At 42.7% G+C, this 18,135-nt stretch overlaps 1 protein-coding gene across 7 annotated transcripts in view; it reads right to left on the minus strand.

The window, feature by feature from the left end:
• HTR4 (5-hydroxytryptamine receptor 4) overlaps positions 1-18,135 on the minus strand; it is a 78,334-nt gene that overhangs the window by 6,416 nt on the left and 53,783 nt on the right. For 4 of the 7 annotated variants that reach the window (XR_015807121.1, XR_015807122.1, XR_015807120.1 and 1 more), the window contains 2 exons: positions 14,687-14,762; positions 120-292 (listed from right to left, as the gene is read on the minus strand). The gene's annotated coding sequence lies outside the window, so the exon portion shown is untranslated. Of the gene's footprint in view, positions 1-119; positions 293-4,555; positions 4,776-14,686; positions 14,763-18,135 lie in introns of those variants that run through there. The other 3 variants (XR_015807124.1, XR_015807123.1, XR_015807127.1) reach the window with 2 other exon arrangements.

An 18,135-nucleotide genomic window follows, 5' to 3' on the forward strand; every position in this document is an offset into this window, starting at 1 on the left:
GGACACTGGGGACACGTCGGGGGTGCCAAAGGCTCTGCCACACGTGGGACACAGAGGGAAGAGCCCCTGCCCCATCCAGGACACTGAGGACACGGACAGCGACATCCAAGGATCCAAACCTTCCTCCGTGTTCTGCAGAGTCCCACAGTGGAGCAAGAGCAGCAAGAGCAGGCGGTGCCGATGGATTGTTAGAGGTTCATTAAGCTAAAGAGGAGTCATTATGGGATGGCTGTGGCACAAAGTGTCTGTCTGAAGCCTCTGGCAGTGAGGTCAACACTTCCAGCTGTTTACCCTGCGGGGAAAGAGCACCGGTGGGACAGGAGGAAAGAGCAGCCCTGGCACAGGGAGGGAGCTCGTGGCTTGCTCAGGGTTACACGTGCAGGTTCTGTGATTATATATAGATTATAATATATTAATAGCAAAATATTCAAATAGAAACTATGTCATGTGAGAGAGAGAGAGAGAGAAAGAAGAAAGAAAGAGAAAGGAGAGAGAAAGAAAGAAAGAAAGAGAAAGAGAGAGAAAGAGAGAGAAAGAAAAAGAGAGAGAAGAGAGAGAAAAAGAAAGAAACAAAAGAAAGAGTGAAAGAGAGAAGAGAGAAAGAAGAGAGAAAAAGAAACAAAAGAAAGAAAGAAAGAGAGAGAAAAAGAAAGAAAAAGAGAGAAAAAGAAAGAAAGAGAGAAAGGAAGGAAGAAAGAAAGAAAGAAAGAAAGAAAGAAAGAAAGAAAGAAAGAAAGAAAGAAAGAAAGAAAGAAAGAAAGAAAGAAAGAAAGAAAGAAAGAAAGAAAGAAAGAAAGAAAGAAAGAAAGAAAGGAAAGAAAGAAAGAAAGGAAAGAAAGAAAGAAAGAAAGAAAGAAAGAAAGAAAGAAAGAAAGAAAGAAAGAAAGAAAGAAAGAAAGAAAGAAAGAAAGAAAGAAAGGAGAAAATGCTTTTATTTGTGTAAGTAGCTGAATGAATAGTGTGAAATATCCAAGGTGCTCCTCACATTTATGGACTGTCTTATCTGGAGGATAAGATAATGGTGACCAAAACCAGGACAACCAAGAGAAAAAAATTACTGACTCTGTTATCAGGAGGTGTAAAAACAACAGAAGGGAGCTTAGAGGAGAAATAAAAGATATTGATTGAATCTACAGGGTGGCTTGCAGACAAGTCAAAAGTTAAAACCGAGCAAAAAGAAACTTCTAGAACTTCTAAACTCACGAGAATGTTTAAATATGTATGAACAGATATTTAACCAGTGTAATGAAGAAAAAAAATAGATTTAAAAATGGTTTTAAGTTAACAGGGTGCTTCTGGAAGTTTGCCAGGCACCCCAGTGCTGCTCAGTGTCCCTTTTATTCCTTATTAAATTAAAAAGAAATAAATTAATTAAAAGTGAGCCTTGTTTCTCACACGAGCAAACCCCTGGGATCTGCCCTGACCTCTCAGGGACAGGGAATTGTGAGGGTTTGGACCACACTGATCATAAATAAAATGATGAAGAATTGATGAAATGTATAAAATGATGAATCTAAATTTAAAATTTAAATGATGAAAAAGCCAGGCTGGCCCCTCCACAGCTGGGTGAGGGATTTGTGTGGCTGCACCTCCTGCATTTCCCATCTTCCCCCAGCCCAGCCGAGGTTTGCTCTCTGCTAACTGATCCCTTCCCACCTTCCAGATGGTTCCATTATTAATTATTATTTATTAATTATTATTAATTGCTCCCACCTGGGGGCCGGCAGGAGGTGGTTCCTGGGAGCTGGGCTCTGTGCAGGGAGGGATGAGAGCTCTTAATTCTGAATTTTTGCCATTAAATCCATTCCCCCTCTGCTCAAAGGAGGAAGGACAAAGGCAGAAATGAGATTTTTTTTTGCAGAAATTAGATTTTTTTTGCAGAAATGAATTTTTTTTTTTCAGAAATGAGATTTTTTTTTTTTGCAGAAATTAGATTTTTTTTTGCAGAAATGGGGATGGGTGGGGAATTGGGAACTGCCAGGGTACCTCAGGTGTCACAAATGAAATTGAAGTTTAGAATTTTAGACACGAACTGCACAAAAAGCTGCCAAGCACCGACTCCCCCCTGCATTCACAGAATCCCTTTGCAATTTTTGCATCACAAATGCAAAATATCGCTGACAGACCCCCCCCAGAATCAAACCCAGCTCCCAAATTCCCTGCAGTGCTGCTGCCCCGAGCTGCTCACTTGGCTTTTCTCACCCTCCAAACATTTGCACTCTCAGATCTTTTTCCCCATTTCTCGATGTCAAATCTCTGTGACTCCTCGTGAGATTAAAAAAAAAGAAGAAAAAAAAGCAGCAAAGGGCACTGAACATCCATTGGAGTCTGCTCCTTTCTGCTTTTTTTTTCTTCTTTTCTTTTTTTCTTCTGTTCTTCTCCTCACATTTGATCATTTGGGGAGTGAAATTCACTGCCTGTGTCTTCATTTTCTCCTCTTTTCCACTTGCTGAAGCTCAATTCCAAATGAAAACTCTTTAATTTTTTTTTTTTTTTTTCCCCTTCATGTACAACCAGAAACTCCCCCAGGAGCCAGGCCCCATCCCACCTGGAATAGATTTCCAAGGAAAAGGCAGGCAGGTGATGATGGCTCCTATTATATCCCAATTTTTTTTTTTTTTTCCTATTTGCAGGAAAGATTTGCTGGGGAAACAAGGGATGGAATTATTTAAAATGGGATGAACTGGGAAGGTTTGCATTTGGCTTGAGCAGGATCCCATTTTTAAGAATGTCTTTTTATCCCATTTTTCTCCTCAACCACCTAAAATAATGAAATGTAGATGAAGTTTTGAGGTAAAAATTGGCTGGAGCCACATTTTAAATGGAACTTCCAAATTGAATGAAAGATTTAAACTTTTCCAAGATTTGACAATTGTGCTGCTCCACAATTTCTCTCTCCCTGCATTTTCCTTTCTCTCCCAGAATGATTTTTTTTTGGGGGGGGAATATTTGCAGCACCACTGCTGGATCTTCACCCTCCATATTGTGTCCACTCCAAAAAAAAAAATCTCTGCTGCTTTCAGAGGGATTTCCAAGAGCAAGAACAAGCAGTGGATGTGAGGTGGGGAATGTGTGAACAATCCCTTGGCAGAGGTTATTTCAGTGAGCACATCACTGAAATCAGCCTTGCACCATCTGCTCAGCTCCACGATTATTAATTCTCCAGTGGAACACAACAGAATTCATGAACCACCCTAAAAAAAATGAGGGCAAGAGAGAAATGGCTTCAGATGATTTTTGTGATTGATCCCAGCCTGTGCTGGATCTGCTCCATTCCTGTGGCAGGAAGGGGTGGAAAAGAAATTTTTTTTTAATTATTATTTTTTTTTTTATTTCTGTGTTTTATTTCTGCTCCCTCACAGAAGCCACAAAACCCCTGGAAGTGCAGGATGGCTCCACAAATTGCCCAGGTTGGAAACAGCAGGAAAAATCCCACAGGTGGAATTTTAGGGGGTCAGGAATAAAATCTGATCCTGTTTGTTCTCCAGAAATAAAATCTGATCCTGTTTGTTCTCCAGGAATAAAATCTGATCCTGTTTGTCCTCCAGGAATAAAATCTGATCTTGTTTGTCCTCCAGAAATAAAATCTGATCCTGTTTTTGTTCTCCAGAAATAAAATCTGATCCTGTTTGTCCTCCAGGAATAAAATCTGATCCTGTTTTTGTTCTCCAGAAATAAAATTTGATCCTGTTTGTTCTCCAGGAATAAAATCTGATCCTGTTTTTGTTCTCCAGAAATAAAATTTGATCCTGTTTGTTCTCCAGAAATAAAATCTGATCCTGTTTTTGTTCTCCAGGAATAAAATCTGATCCTGTTTGTCATCCAGGAATAAAATCTGATCCTGTTTTTGTTCTCCAGGACACCACGAAGGTCCCCCCCTGTTGCCTCCCTGCAAAGGTGCTTTGGATATTTTTGGAAAATTGGGAGAATTGCTGGGAATCAGAGAAGAGTGTGACACAAAATCCAAGAATCTCTGCAATTCCTTCTTTTAATCTCTGATGTTTTTGCTCTTTGAAAGAGCAAAAATCCTCAAATCTGAAGCACACCAAATGTCAGGAGGAACTGGGAACAAAATCCATTGTTCCATTTCCATCCTCTGCTGAAAAAAGGAGTTCACAGAGGCCAAATTAAATGGAATTTCACGAAACATTTGCTTTTAATGCAGCTGCACATGAAACTTGCACAAATGAGAGCAGAATTATCCCTGTCTCAGCATTCCCAGCTTCCCAGAGTCCAGAAAATGAAAATTCTGTAACCTCTGGGCTGAATTTGTCCTGTTCCCATCCCTGCAGTGAAATTCTGCACTCGGCCATCAGCATAAAATCATCAGAGCAGGGGAAAAATAAATTGAAAAAAAACCTCAGATCTTGGGAAAACGATGGGATTGCTGAATTATTTACATGGCTCTGACAGCAATGTTGATTTTCGAGTCCTTTGTAGTCAAATCTAAACACAAATCTCTCTCTGTCTCATGACAAGTGTTTATTTTCCCACTCCTGAGCAGTTAAAGCTGAATCTCTTAATTATCTTTAAATCCAAATAATGCTGTTCCAACCTTGGGGGCTGAACGGAGGCCTCATCATTCTTTGCTAAATATCAGGCAGAGGTTTTAGAAAACATCTGTCTCCAGCCCACATCACCCGGGCCTCGATGTGTTTTGTAGGAGTTCTGCAGAAACACACATTTAAAATTAGCACTTCTCAAGTAAGCAAAGCCCTTTGAATAAGAAGAAAAAAAAAAAAAAAAAAAAAAAAATAAAGATAAAGAAGAGATTTTTTTTTTTTTTTTTTTTTCTCTGACAAGTCTCAGGAAGCAAAGCAAGCATCTCCCAATATGTTTGTGTCTTTTTTTTTTTGTTTCCCATTATTCCATCATCCCTCTTTTTTTTTTTTTTTTTTTTTTTTTTTTTCCTGGCAAACCCAAGACCAAACCCCCCTCCAGTCTCTTAATTTTTGGATTTGTAGGAGCTGTGGATCTTTTTCAAGGAGGATGTTTAGAAATGCAACCAAACAAGAACCTGAAGCAGGATCCTGAAATGAGCTGTGCAAAGCCCTCAGCATCTGTTTCCTTTTGCTTTTCTCCTGCTGAATTTCACCCAAATTTTCTTTCCCTGGGACTGCAGGTGCTCATTTCCATCTCCTTTTTTTAATTCTCTTTATTACCAGGCTCTATTAATGAATTTCTCTGCTTTAATTTCTCTGTATTAATGAATTTCTCAGTGCTAATTTCTCTGTATTAATAAATTTCTCACCACAATTGCTGCATTTGATCTTTTTTTTTTTTTTCTTCCCCTTTTTTCCTTTCAGCTGCTCCACCTGGATAATGTTTAGAATTTTCCCCTTTTTCCCACTGCAGGATGTTTTGCTCAACTTCAGCTAAAAAAAAAAAAAAACCCAAAACTTTGGAATTTGGGTATTATGAACCAGAATTGGTGCTGGAAATCAAAGGATCCACACAGAAATCAAGAGGGTGGGGATGGCCCAGAGCTGCTGAGTTCTTCCACTACAGATTTGAACTTTTTTTTTTTTTTTTTTTTTTCTAGATTTATCACGTTTTTACGTTTTTTATAGATTTTTTTTTTTTAATAGACATTTGAATGTTGCAGAAATTGATGTTTCCACAACGGAAACAGCAATTTGGGGCATTAAAGGACAAAAATGAAGCAAATTTCAAAATCAACGAGGAGCTTCTTGTTTGCATTTTCTAATTATAAACCTGGGGAAATGAAGAAATAAAAAAATGAGAGAGGTCACTCGGGGGGATGTGGGGAAAAGGAGCCTTTTCCCCCTTTTTCTCCCATTAATTCCTTATTTCCATTTCTGTCTCGTTAATTTTGAAGCTTGGCACTCAATTAGAGGCTCTAATTGGATCCAGATTTTGGCCTCCAGTTCGTTTTTTGTTGTTGTTGTTGTTGTTTAATAAAATAATAAATAATAATAAATAAATAATAATAAAAATAAATAAATAATAATAAAAAAATTATTTTTTTATTTTTTATTTTTATTTTTTAGCACCCCCAGATGAGATGGCTCAGAATGGGTTTAAGTATTCAAATTAATGAAACACAAGCAGGATCAATTAATAATATTCAAATGGAAGATAATGATGATTTTTTAATATTTTTTTTTTTTTTAATGGAGGGCTCAGCAGTGATGTAATTAAATCTTTTATCTGCTGGGGGAAAAATAAAAATAAATCAATATTTGTTAAAGCTGTGGAGTGAAACAGGGACAAAACTTGGAGCTGTTCAGTGGAGTTCAAGTTTTAAATGGGCCAGAGTGGGAGAATCCCAAAATTTCAGGTTGGAAAAGCTCTCCTTGTCCCCAGCCCAGAGCCAGCTCCAGGAATTCTTTGGACATTCCAGGGATGGGGATCCAAATTTCCCTTCCAATATTTCCCAACCCTCTCCCTTTGGGAATGGGTGGCTTTTCTCCACTGAAAAAAAAAATGGAATTACAGCTCTTTGAAATCTGGCAAAAAAACCCCAAAAAATAAAAAAGCTCCTCCTCTGTTTTGTGTGTGAACAGCAGAACTTTTTTTTCTTTTTTTTTAAATTTTTTTTTAGGTGTCAAAAGCAGATTTTTTGCCAAGCATCACGTGTTTGGTAACAAAAGTCTGGAAATGTGCACATTGTTGCTGTCACTCCTTTCTCAGGAGCAAATGCCACCAAGTCCCCCTGAGCAGCTGGGGCTCCCTCCCACCCTCCAGGAGAATTCTGCTCCCTTGGGAATGGCTCCTCCAGCCCCTCCTGCCTTCTGTCCACGTAAAATCCACATTTCTGTATCCTGGCAAATCCTGGGCAGCCCCAGGGTGATGTTGGGAAGCTTTATTTGCACGAAAGTATCTGATTGAAAGGCTGAAAATTGTATTTTCTTGTAATGGAGTAATGGCATAAAAATGAAATAATGAACTATCAGCTAAATGATAGTCAATTAAAAACCTGTTAAATTTAATAAGGGAAAAAAAAATTAAAATTAATTCCAGATATCCTCATAAATGCCTTTAACATCTCAACTAAGACCTGTTGTAGGTCAAGCTCAGGAAATCTTTTCAATTTTAATTTCTTTGGCTGTTTTTCCTCAGCTGAGAGAACAAACACCAGGCTGTGCTCAATGGGAGTTTCCTCTCCCCTTCCCTCCTTTAAGCAGATTTTTCCAATTAATATTTCTATGATGTGATTAAAGCAGAACATTCCCGGCTTTGGATTTTTCTCCCTCACAACCCACGGGGTGTGAATTTATCAAGTTTCACCCGTGGCTTTTAATGAATATTAATGAATTGTTCTCCCCACTCGTCATTTTTTCTTTTTTTTTTTTTTTTTTTTTTTTTTGGTGAACCTTTGAACAGGATGAAATGTCACATCACAGATGGGGACATTGGCAGTGGGTGCTTCATTTAAATAAAACCTCCAGATTTTCCCTTTAAAGGCTGGCTGTGATCAATCAGTGCAGCCTGGCATTTCAGACCCAATGAATTTTTCTGTCTCACTTTGCTGGGCCACTCGTCTCGAAATTCAAAAAATTGTGAATTTTTCCGGCCAATGCACCAAATAATTTTTGTTTGGAACAGCTTTTTATTGTGAAAAATGAATTATCCCGTGGGTTTAAAGTGGCCCATGGGGAAGGATGAGGATGGGAGGAACTTCACGATTTCCAAGGTTTTTCCTGGGGGGATGCAAATCGTGAAAGTGAAGCTGTTAATGCTGGAATTCAATAATCCCAGAGTGATTTTATTGAGGAGCTCTGGGAATCAGGGGTGCACACCCAAATCTGGCTCCCACGTGGATCTGAGATGAACATATTTTTATACCCTTTTTGTTATATAACTAGATATTAATTATTAAACCCATATTGTTCTATTGGATACATTGATTTTATCCAGGCATTAATTATTGTCATTTTCATTAAGCCCCACCAAATATCCTTTCTCATGATTCTTGTTATGATCACATCATTCCTTATGATTCTTACCACAATTAAACAATAATTCTATTCAATTACCAATCATTACATTTAACAATCATATCATTTATCACATGATTTAGAAAAGCCAAATCTCAATATTCCTTCCCAGGGCTTAGTTCCCTTTCCCAGCCCCCTGAATCTATTGGATGCAATTCCCAGGATTTTTAGAAACATTTTAACCCTGTGCTATCAAAGCCACGAGAAAATTTGGTTTTTTCCCCTCCTTGTGGAAAAATCCCTACGACCTGACAAGAAGAAACTTCTCTCTCCGAAGTGAAGTGAAAAAAAAAAAAATTACTATTTAAATTGGGAACTGACTAAAAGTAAATTTTGGTACGTTTGTCTTGTTATGAACGTTGGGATAAAAAAGAGAAAAGAAGAGAAGAGAAGAGAAGAGAAGAGAAGAGAAGAGAAGAGAAGAGAAGAGAAGAGAAGAGAAGAGAAGAGAAGAGAAGAGAAGAGAAGAGAAGAGAAGAGCTCTGAAGATCTTATCCTGAATTTGCTTTTTTTTCTCTTTCTTTATGTAGTTAATAAAGTTTTTTTTATCCCCTTTTAAGTTTCAGGCCTGCCTCACTCTTTTGCTCCTGGTTCTGTCTGACAACAGCAAATGAATATATTTAAATTGGTTTAAACATATTTAAATGGATTCACTTGATGCAAAGAATTAAATAAATAATTAATTAGTTAATGAATGAATTAATTAAGAGCACTTGTTGCCCACTTGGAGCTGCTCAGAGATGCAGAGCCAAGCAGCAAACGTGGCTGGGCCCTGTCCCTGTCCCTCAGCAAGGACAATTCTCCCCTTGCTCATCCCAGCACGGTCACATCCTCTCCAGGAGGGGCAATAAAATGTAAAAAATTTTAATTTAAATATCCAAGAAGAAATCTGCAGGGCAGAAATCAATCGATATTGACATCTGAAATGTTGCTGTATTATTTCCATCAAGTACAACAAATGTGATCTGGTTTTTATCAACACCAAAAAAATAACAACTTCCATCAGGGAAATTTTCTATGAGTTTCTGACAGAAATGGGAGCTGCTGCTCCATTTTGCTGAATTCAGAGCTGCTCTGTCCCCAATTTCTGTCCCTCTGTCCCCAAACCCCCTGTGCTGGTTTTGTTCTCCCATCTCAGCTCTCCAGGAGTTGTTCCTGCTCCCTCTGGGAACAAAGACCTGAGGAAAATATATATATTTTTTTTAAATTATTATTATTTTTTTTTTCCTCTGAGCATCCTAATGATCAGAGCCTCAAACCTCCCGAAGGTGCCCAAAAGAAAAATGTGAAGCTCAACATTTAAATGTGCCAGGGTGAGGAGAGGCAGAAATTGGAATATAAGGCAATAATAAGGTTATAAAACGATATAAAATGTAACATATATTATATTATATTATATTATATTATATTATATTATATTATATTATATTATATTATATTATATTATATTCTATATTACCATTTTAATTATTAATATAGTAAATACTAATATATTAATTATTATATTATATTATAACATATACTATATAATATATAAGATACAATATATAATTTATATAATACATATTATATATTACACAATATATGCTATATGATATATAATCTCATTTTTGATGGATTATTTTATCCATTGCCTGATTATTTTATCCATTGCCATCAGATTTGCAGCACAGAGCAAACAAATTCAAATTTCTGAAGGTTGTGCCCTGCCTTGCTTGTCCATGTGCTGCTCCAGAGGAGATGACACAGCCCATCAATCCCTGCCCCAACTCCTTGTTTTGGTAAATAAAATCTGCTCAGATTTATGTTTGTTCCTTCCTGAGGAAAAGCAAAGCAAATGGAACAGAAAATTGCTTTTCACCCATCAGGTTCCTGAACTGGAGTTTGGGCTCTGCTACAACAACAACTGGCTCACAAGAAATAAACTCGATTTTGTGCCACAATTCTTTTGTGCTGTGTTGAGACAACCAAAGGTCAAGCTTTGAGCAAATGGTTCCTGACCGAGAGCAGCTTTGGGATATTTGGGGGGGATCAGGGTGCCCAGAGCAGCCCCTGGAGCCCCCCCAGTGTCCCAGGCCAGGCTGGATGGAGCCTGGAGCAGCCTGGGGTACAGGAAGGTGATTTTGGGGTTGGAACTGGATGAGGTTTAAGGTCCCTTCCAACCCAACCCGTTCTGGGATTCTCTGATTCTGAGGAGTGAAGGTCACGCTGCTGCCCCAGAGAGGAAACCAAGGAAATCTCGTGTTTGTTTTGGCAGAGCTTTATCTGTGCTCCAGATAAATCCAGAAATGCAGAAATCCAGGCCTCCCATCTCACAGGGATCCTGTGTTTGACCAGGAGAACGGGGCTGAACCCAAAGCCTTGAAATCATCCTGAAAAAAAAATCATTTCCGAAAAAAAAATCATTTCCGAAAAAAAACCATTTCTGAACCCAGCATCCCTCCCTTTGCTGAGCCAGCTCTGAATTGCTCCCTTTCATCCTCCCCAGCTGTAACTCATGTTGCTTAATTAATCTTAATTAAGTGTTGTGGGCATCTCTGGAGCTCAGTTCTCTCTTTATTTAATTACACTAACACACCATATAATGGTCTCTGTTTGATGGGATGTTTTGCACGAGAGTTTAATCCAGAAGCTGAAGGAATTAATTCATTCTTAGAATGCCTCCAGAGGCTTGGTCAGGTAAAATGTGGCTTTGTCAGAAATGCCTGGACCCTTCAATGAGCACAATCTGTCCCTGATATTGCACACCTTGAGCCAGAAACACATTTCCCCTTGCTGGGGCTCTCAGATCCCCGTGGGATCTTCAGGAATAGGAATCAGAATCACAGGGGACAGAGAGATCTGGGATTTGTCAGGAATTTACAGCTTTACCCCCTGTGCCCTGGCCCCTCTCTGCATCCCCACAGTCTGAGCCAGCCCCCAAAAGGGATCAGCTGCCCATGGAATGGGAATTCCAGCAGGAAATTCTCTCCCTGTTTGCCAGGGAACAGGGAATTCCCTTCCCCAACACCTGCCTGGGACCTTGGCACATCCACATTCATTTCTCTGCCCCCCAATGCCTGCAGCTGCTGGGCCTCCTCTGCCAAAAAGAAGCTGGGATGGCAAAATACAGAACATTTCAGGAAAACTCTTGGAGCAAAGGCAAAGAGGAGTAAAGGCAGGGACTGTCCTGTGACCCTGGGGCTCCTGATGTTCTTGTTCTGCTGGACAACTCCACTGCTGATGATTTTGTCACCAGGTTCTTCTCTCTGGCTGTGATTCCCTCAGGAATACAAATTCCTTCAGGAATACAAATTTCCTGCTGCTGCAAGGCAGCACAGGAGTTCCAAATCCCCAAGGATGGGCTGGTGAGGATGAGCACATTGTTCCCACTCACCCATATCCAAACTCACTTTAAAAATACAATTCTTGTAAAATTCTTCCCAAAGACAGACAAGCAGATTCTCTGATTCTGAGGAGTGAAGGTCACACTGCTGCCCCAGTGGTGCCTCACTGGTTTGCTCCCAACATTTCCATGAACTTTTCTGTTTCTTCTTGGCCCGAGCAGGGAGCTCTGGATGCATCAGCAATCTCTGATTTGTGGGTTAGGAGAGCGTGGTGATGGTTGGAGACCCAAGCACTGAGAGCCAACTTGGATCCATGCTGCAGGAACAGGCTCCATCCCAATGGAGGGCAGCTCCAGAGCCTCCCAAAAAAAAGCTGCTGGCAGTCCAGTGCTTATGGCAGAACCATTCCAAGAGCTATGACAATGAATCTGTTTATAGCTCTGGAAATGGCGCTGCCATCGGCACCACGGCGAAGGAATGGGGAGGGAGGAGCAGCTTCAGCTCAAAAATCCCTGGAATCTCAAGGAAAATGTCCCAGTGAAGTGTCTGGAGAAGCTTTCAGAGGTGCTGGCTCCAGTTTCCTGCTGTTTGGAATACAGAGCACACACACGTGTGCCTGTTTCCTCTTTTACCCTGGGGTTAAACTGGAAAAAAAAAGGGAAAGCTCCCTCTGTATCTTGATTCTTTCCTGATTTTCCCCATGGCAGGTTTTCTCTCCTTCCCTTTGGATCCAAGCCAGGAATGAGGATGGAGGAGCAGCTTCAGCTCAAAAATCCCTGGAATCTCAAGGAAAATGTCCCAGTGAAGTGTCTGGAGAAGCTTTCAGAGGTGCTGGCTCCAGTTTCCTTCTGCTTGGAATACAGAACACACACACACAGACATGATCCTGCTTCCTCTTTTACCCTGGGGTTAAACTGGAGAAAAAAAGGGAAAGTTCCCTCTGTATCCTGATTCTTTCCTGATTTTCCCCACGGCAGGTTTTGTCTCCTTCCCTTTGGATCCAAGCCAGGAATGCTGCACAGCCCTGGAGTTCATTGCTGCTGGAGAAAAGCAGGTGGAATTCACAGGGACACGCTGTACCTGCCACAAATGCACTTGGTAATTAATCCTGGAGCCGTGCTGCTAATGAAGCACTGATGATTCTTATTGAATTTCCAGCTGGAAACCTGTCCAGCCTGGGTATTTCCATTGGGTCTTTGACAGCATTCCTCAAAACTGAAGGATTTATGCTTTGGAAAATTGGGCAGCCTCTGGTTTCTGCTGCTGGAATCTCTTCCCAAGACCACTTGTACCACTGCAGCCAAAACTCCCACCAGGGATCATCCACCACACCAAGGAGTTGTTAATTGTAGGAAAAAAAAAGGACAAAAATCAGCTTTTCCTTCTCCTTCCAGGCACATCCTGCAGCTTCCAAGGGTGATTGTGGGGAAAGGTTTGAGTTCCAAGTTGAAAACACTTTTTGTGGTGCCTGAGGTGTTTCAATCAGCTGTGTTCCCACAACAGGCACTGACAACTTCTCTCTCAGTGCTTCTAAACCTCAAAAAAACCCAAACCCCAGCACGATCTCCAATAACTTTTCTGCAGCCTCACCGAGGATCTCATCAATAACAACTGTGACAAAATCAACTGGGGGCCATAAACAGGGACAAAGAGAAGCAGAAGAACAAGAAGCAGTTTTATAACCCCAGTTCTGTCCCTGGACCAGGGAAAACTGGCCCAGAGCACAGAAGGGGCTGCCCAGGGCAGCTTTTTTCTAGTACATTTTGAATTTTTTGTCCTTGCTGCTTTCTGGATCTGAGCTACTTTTGCTGCTGTCCTGACCTTGGGGGAGGTGTTTGTCACTTCGACCAGGGAAGTGTAAAATTCTACCAGACCAGATGGGTAAGGGTTTGTAACTGTTTTGCATAGATATGATGGAAAATCAAGACTTTCCTTCCTGTGCCCAGCAGAACGAAGGGAGAGGTGCTCTGTCCAAGGGTCACAGGGCTTGGCAGCAGCTCAGCTTGGATTGTTCCAGGCACAGGCAGAGAGAGCAGCACAGCCAGGTCCCATTGCAGCCTCTCCCCAGGGCAGATTTTTTGGGAGAATTGCAGCCGAGATGGGTCACAACAACAAAAAAAAAAAAAAAAAAAAAAAAAGGATGGACAGAGGGATGAGAGCACACACAAACACTCACATGAGGACATTTCACAGACACCTGACACGAAGGACTGAAGGAATAACAGCCACAGCTGGAATTGAGACCTTGGAGTGCTCAGATGCCAAAATGTGAAGAATCCTGAGGTGTCCAAGGTTGGACAGGAGTTGGAATAAGCTGGGATAGTGGAGAGTGCTCATGGAGGGGTGGAAGGGTTATAAGATCCCTTTCCAACCCAAAGCATTCTGTGATTCTCTGTTTCCTCCAGGGCTGGGAGGAAAAGTTCCAGCTCTCCCTCAGTGCTTGGGAGTTGTGCAGAGCAGATTGCAGCCTGAGCACAGCTCTGCCTTCCTGGGAGCCCAGGGAACCTGGCTGAGGAAAATTCCAGATGGAGGGAACAGAAACTGCCCCGAACTCTGCTGGCATAAAGCCACTGCTGAGATCTGCTGCCTCCCCGAAATCTGTGTGCCTAATGAGGAATAAACAAAAGCACTGAAGGGAAAAAGGAGAGGGAACCTCCTGCCTGCCACAGATCTGCTGGGATAATTGCAGTGGGAGCTGTGCAGTCTGCCCAGGATTTGGGGTGCAGGTGGAGGGATGGGTACCTGGGGATGCTGGAGCTGCTGTGGGGTTTTTCCTGGCAGTTTCCTGGCAGTTCTTGTCATCCCAGTTCCCAGGCAGGGAGGCTGTCACTGTCACCACCAGGATTTTCTCAGTCCTGGGATAAGCCCTGCTCCTTTCCTCTGCCCTAGATCCAAAATAATTTTTGAGTTGGAAGCCAATTCCACGCTTACTCCACTTTTCTGGAGCTGCAGGTCTGGAAGTGCCTGGCCAGGGTGACAGGAGCCCAGCTGGAACCTCTGAGGGAAGGGGCAGCCTCTGAGCTGCCAGGTTTAACCAACTTAAGACAGGTCCAACCTGGCCTTGGACACTTCCAGGGATCCAGGGCATCCCCACCCTCACAGGGAAGAATTTTTCCTACCATCCAAACTCTCTATCCTGCTTTTCTCTGTGTGCTGCCCACTGAGGAGACCCTGCAGTGCTGTATCCTCATCCTTGGAGTGACAACAACCATCCCAAAGGGGAAAATCCCTGTTAGCAAGAGAATCCTGCAGCCAGAGCCCACTCCCAGTGTCCTGTCAGACATTCCCCATTCCCCTGGGGCTGCTGCCTCCACCCCACAAACGTTCAGCTATAAATAAAGGAGGGGTTGCAATAAACAGTGAACAGACAGAGCTGCAGTAATAAAAGAAGGGACTTACAGAGCATGGTCATGGCTAGACAGGAGCTGGTCTGCTGCAGAAGAGCAGGAGGAGCTTGGAGACAGAGGAACAGCCACTTTTAGTGCAGGAAGGAGCAAAGACACACACAGTGAGGGAGTTAAGGGGGGAAAAAGGAAAAAACACAGCGCTGGTTAATCGGGAAACAGCCCCACATCAAACACTGAGAAGTCAATGGCATCAGAGTCAGAGCTACATCCCCAAACCTCCCACTAAAAGGAGCCTGATTTTCACTCAGAGCCATCTGAGCCATCAGCTGGAGTCCTTTTTTTCCATAAACCATCTTGGGAATCATTTTGCTTTTCAAGAAAATCCTTTTCCTATCTCCCCATAGGGTTCTAGGCAGGAATTCTCTGCTGAGCCTCTTTTCCAAAACCTCTTCAGTATTGCTCTGGAAGGGATTTGGGAGCTGGGTGTTGCCTTCATCCTGATCATTCCATGAGTCCCAACCACCCCTTTGGGCTGAGGATCCTCTCTGGAGGAAGCCACACCTGGCTCTTAAACCAAAGTCCAGGCAGTTGTAACTTGGCCACTTGGTTTGTCCCCATGATTTCAGCAGCCATGCTGAAAAAATCTGATTTATGGAGGCAATGCAGAGCTGCTGGATACCCCTGGCTGGTGGTCCTGAAGTCTTTGGACAGCTCCAACCTGCTGGAAATGCTGGGCTGGGTTTTTAAGCACAGATGGGAGAGCAATAGCTGAGCTTAGTCTGCAGTGCAGGACAGCAGTTAGCACTTAATCTTTACCAAAGCTGGAATTATGCCTGGCTGCAAGGATGAGCTTCAAAATCCCCTTCTGTGATTGCTGCTTTCTCAGCAATCCCCTGAAATGTAGCAGGGAATTCCAGGGGTTCCTAAAACACTGAGCAGCTGTAACCCCTCCCTCATCCTGCACTTTCCTCCTGAGCCAACAAATGCACGTGGAGAAGAAAATTCTCCTATAAAACAGCAGTCCTGGATTGGAAGAAATCAAATTACAGGCATCTACAATTCCTCAGAGTTAAACAGCTTTCCTTATGCCATGAGAGGATAATGTAGAATTGTCCCTTAATTAATTAATAAAGAAATTAATTGTCTCTTAGCTGAGTGTGGAACAGGAGCTTGGAACCCCTGTGTGTGTCCTGTGCCTACAAACAGGAGTGCCCAGGAGGGAGGGGAGAACTCCAGGAGAGCCCAGCAGCCTGTGCTGCCCAACCATTAATGATGGGACAAGAGGAATTCCAAGGTGAGCAGACACAATTTTACAGCCAAATCTTCCCAGGCTAACACTTGTGAAGCCAAGCATAAGGGGAAAGAAGGTTTTAAGGAAATTAATTTAGCTTGCAGCTTATTTTAAAGGATTTTATGGGCTTGTTTTAGAATTTGTCAAGGACAAAGATCCTTTCAAAAACAGAAGAATTGGTTTGTCACTGAAGTGCATCATTCATTTCCCCGAGTTCTGTGAGCTGCTGCTTTATGGGGTTCTCTCACAGGATAGAACCATGGGATACCCTGAATTCCCACAGGATCATCCAGTCCAACCCCTGCCCTGCACAGCCCCAGCAATCCCAGCCTGGGCATCTGTCTTAGGTTGCAATACAGGATGTGACCAAAAGTATGAAATCTGTTAACCCAGCTGTGGCAGTGACCCTGATCTCTGTGGGGATCTCTGCTGTTCATGTTCCAGCTGTTCACCCAGCTGTTGCAGTGTTCTTTATCTTTCCCATCCTTATCTCCAGGGGAGATATCTTCTGTTCATGGCCATCTGTTAAAAACCAGGTTATCTTTTTTATCTTTGCCACAGCCCATCCTCCCTCCAGGAGATCTCTCCTGTCCATGGCCATGCAGTCCCAGGGCAGGGCTGATCAAATTCCATCATCCCATTGGGAGATGCTCCAGCCAGGGCAGGAGCCGAGCATTTCCTACCCAGATCAAAGGGGAGATTTGGAACAGCAGAGCAGCCTTTTCCCACTGGATCCCAGAGGAAAACCAGAGCCTTGCACATCATCCCTGCAGCTTTGGAGGAAAACTGCACCTTGTGCAGGAGCCCTGCTCCAGCAGAACCACATCTGTCACTGCAGGAGGATGCAGCCACCATGGAATGGGACTGCACCAACCCTGACTGACTGACGGGGGCACCTTGGATTCTCACTCTGCCCCTGCTCTGGGTTTGTTCTCTGCAATACTGGATTGCTATTTTAATCTTCCTGTTATTCCTATTCCCATATCTTTGCCTGAGCTCCCCTTAATTTCAAAATTATGGTAATTTGTGGGGAGGGGGTTTACATTCTCCATTTTAGAAAAAAGAGACCCCTGCCTTTCTTGGCAGACACCTGTCATTCAAACATGCTGCCCATGCCCACTCCCTGGGGGAAGAACCTTTCCCAAAATCCATCCCAAATTCCCCTGGCACAGCTCCAGCCCTTCCCTGGGTGCTGCCCCTGTCACAGGAGCAGAGATCCTGCTTTTCCTCACTCCCCTCCAGGCTGAACAGGGCTGTGCCCAAGCATGGCTCTCCAGGGATGCCCCGGGGCTGCAGGAGGTGGATGGGACACTCGTGCTGGATAAAACATTCCCACCTTCCCCACCGGCAGCTCCAGAGCTGTGCAGGCTCTGTGGAACTCGGCTCTTTGAAGATCTGGCAGCACTTCTGGAAGTGTCACTCCTAATTGCTTTCCTGCCTGTGGAGCAGTTGCTTTGTGCAGTTCTTGTCTCAAATGTTAGATCCAAGTGTTATGAAGTGCTTTCAGTGCTCATAAATACCAACCCTGGTGCTATAAAAGCCTGTCACAAAAGCAGCAGAGGGCATGAATCTCCCTCAATGCATTAATGTGCCTTTAATATATCAGTGGAAACTGGGACTGTTCCTGTGCACTGACAGATCAATCAGTGATCAAGTTACTCATAGATAACATTAATATGAGACATGACCGGTTTCTTGATTTTTCTTTTCTTTTGTACCTGACTTTGCCTGTTTGGCTCTGCTCTGTTTCATGTAGCTTTGCAAAGGGACGAATCCACATTGTTTCCTTCAATTCTTAAATCAATCTCCAAGATATATTGCTGGGCATTGCATTTAAACTGTTGTTTATGTGTTTTTTCCAGAAGTGGTTTCACTTCAGTGGTGGGAAAAGCACTGCCAGGACTCAGAGCTTGGGAGGTTAAAGGAATTGTTGGGTTTCATTTTGAGAGAGAAAAGGATTTCAGAGCAGGAAAATTCTCCTGTGTGGATGTCACATCAAGGCAAAGTACGAAAAAATGGAAAGGGCTGCCCAGGGGGGTTTGGATCCCAATCCCTGGAAGTGTCCAAGGAATTCCTGGAGGTGGCACTGAGTGCTCTGGGCTGGGGACAGGGTGGGGATTTGGCACAGCTTGGTCTCAGTGATCCTGGAGGGCTTTTCCAGCCTCAGCAATTCCATGATAACACAAACACTTCACAGATAAAGCAAAAAG

This window comes from Sturnus vulgaris, chromosome 15, assembly GCF_052056855.1.
Source record: "Sturnus vulgaris isolate bStuVul1 chromosome 15, bStuVul1.hap1, whole genome shotgun sequence".
NCBI classification, from domain to species: Eukaryota; Metazoa; Chordata; class Aves; order Passeriformes; family Sturnidae; genus Sturnus; species Sturnus vulgaris.